Below are 2,747 nucleotides of genomic sequence, written 5' to 3' on the forward strand. Positions count from 1 at the left end.
GGCAAAGTCGCAAGATATAAAATGAATGCATGGAAGTCATTTGCATTTCTATACATTAGCAATAAAGCAGCAGAGAGAGAAATCAAGGAATTGATCCCATTTACAATTGCACTAAAACTCATACCTAGGAATAAACTTAACTAAAGAGATAAAGGACCTGTACTCTGAAAACTTTAGAACACTTATGAAAGAAATTAAAGACACAAAGAAATGGAAAAACATTCTATGCTCATGGATTGGAAGAATAAATATTATTAAAATGCCTATGCTGCCCAGAGCAATCTATACATTCAATGTAATCCCAAACAAAATACTATCAGCATTTTCACAGAGCTGGAACAAACAATCCTAAAATTTGTATGAAACCAGAAAATACCCTGAATAGCCAAAGGAATGTTGAAAAAGAAAAGCAAAGCTGGTGGCATCACAGTTCCAGACTTCAAGCTGTATTACAAAGCTGTAATCATCAAGACAGCATGGTACTGGCACAAAAAGAGACACATAGATCAATGGAACAGAATAGAGAACTCAGAAATGGACCTTCAACTCTATAGTCAACTAATCTTTGACAAAGCAGGAGAGAATATCCAACGGAAAAAAGAGAGTCTCTTCAACAAACCGTGTTGGGAAAATTGGACAGCCACATGCAGAATCAAACTGAACCACTTTCTTACATCATACAAAAAGATAAACTCAAAATGGGTGAAAAACCTAAATGTAAGACAGATGCCCATCAAAATCCTTGAGGAGAACATAGGTAACAACCTTTTGACCTCAGTTGCAGCAACTCTTTCTAGACATGTTTCCAGAGGCAAGGAAAACAAAAGCAAAAATGAACTATTATAACGTCATCATCACAGCAAAGGAAACCGTCAACAAAACCAGAAGACAACTGACAGAATGGGAAAAGATATTTGCAAATGTCTTATCAGATAAAGGGCTAGTATCCAAAATCTATAAGGAACTTAACAAACTCAATAATCAAAGAATAAATAATCCAATTAAGAAGTGGGCAGAAGACATGAACAGACATTTCTCCAAAGAAGACATACAAATAGTCAACAGACACATGAAAAAAATGTTCAACATCACTCAACATCAGGGAAATACAAATCAAAACTACAATGAGATACCACCTCATACTAGTCAGAATGGCTAAAAGGAAACAGCAGTTGCTGGCAAGGATGTGGAGCAAGGGGCGCCTTCTTACTCTGTTGGTAAGAATGCAAACTGGTGGGGTGCCTGGGTGACTCAGTGGGTTCAGCCGCTGCCTTCGGCTCAGGTCATGATCTCAGGGTCCTGGGATCAAGTCCCGCATCGGGCTCTCTGCTCAACAGGGAGCCTGCTTCCCTCTCTCTCTCTCTGCCTGCCTCTCTGTCTACTTGTGATTTCTCTCTGTCAAATAAATAAATAAAATCTTTAAAAAAAAAAAAAAAGAATGCAAACTGGTAGAGCCACTCCAGAAAACAGTGTGGAGTTTCCTCAAAAAGGTAAATATAGAGCTATCCCTCGATCCAGCAATTGTACTACTAGGTGTTTATCCAAATGATACAAACATAGTGATTTGAAGGGGCACATGTACCCTAGTGTTTACAGCAGCAATGTCCATAATAGCCAAACTATGGAAAGAGCCTAGATATCCATTAACAGATGAATGGATAAAGAAGATGTGGTATATATACACAATGGAATATTACTCAGCCATCAAAAAGGAGGAAATCTTACCATTTACAATGACATGAATGGAACTGGGAGGGTATTATGCTAAGTGAAATAAGTCAGTCAGAGAAAGACAAATACCATATGACTTCACTCATGTGGAATTTAAGAAACAAAACATAAACATAGGGGAAGGGAAGGAAAAATGAAACGAGATGAAAACTTAGAGGGAGGCAAACCATAAGAGATGTGTAACTCTAGGAAACAAACTGAAGGTTGCTGGAAGGTACGTATGTGAGGGGATGAGGTAACTCGTGGGCTTCAAGGGGGACTATTGATATAATGAACACTGGGTGTTTTATGTAACTGATGACTCACTAAATTCTACCCCTGAAACTAAAATAAGTAAATAAGTAAAATAATAAATAAATAAATAAATAAGAAAGAAAGGCAATAAGAATGCCAAGATCAAAGTTTTTGTGGCAATAATTAACTTTGTATTAATTTTTAAATAAAAACAGTAAAAACATTTCAGATAATTTTAGAGAAATTCATATCATAATCCAACACTATTATACAACTATTTTCAGTTTCGTGCATTGCTTTCCATCCCTTATAGATCTTTAGCTAGTAGCAGTCATAGATATTTTATATTCTGCTCCTCTCAGCTCTATAGATAGCATAAGCATGTTTCCATGTTTCTATGAAGCTTTCATAATTATTTTTAATGGTCGCACAAAGGCCATTATTAATTTTATTACTCTGTCTATCCTTAGTGCCTCTTATAATGCTCAGTGAGTCTTGGTAAGAACCTAGAATGATGCTAGCACTATAAGTACTTTGCCAGAATACCTCAATTCAAATGCAAATTTCTTCTGTGCCTTAGTTTTCTAGTCAATAAAATGGGGATGATGACAAGTCCTACCACATGGGTTTGGCATGATCAAATAAGCTAATGATCTACATGAAATTCTTAGATCAGAGCCTGGTACAGGGGGAGCAATCAATGGGTATGAGCTATCATTATGTTAAATAAGCCTTCAGGTCATTTCTTATTTTTATTATTACAGACACCAGTGCAATGTGCT

This window comes from Neovison vison, chromosome 6, assembly GCF_020171115.1.
Source record: "Neovison vison isolate M4711 chromosome 6, ASM_NN_V1, whole genome shotgun sequence".
In the NCBI taxonomy this organism is placed as follows: Eukaryota; Metazoa; Chordata; class Mammalia; order Carnivora; family Mustelidae; genus Neogale; species Neogale vison.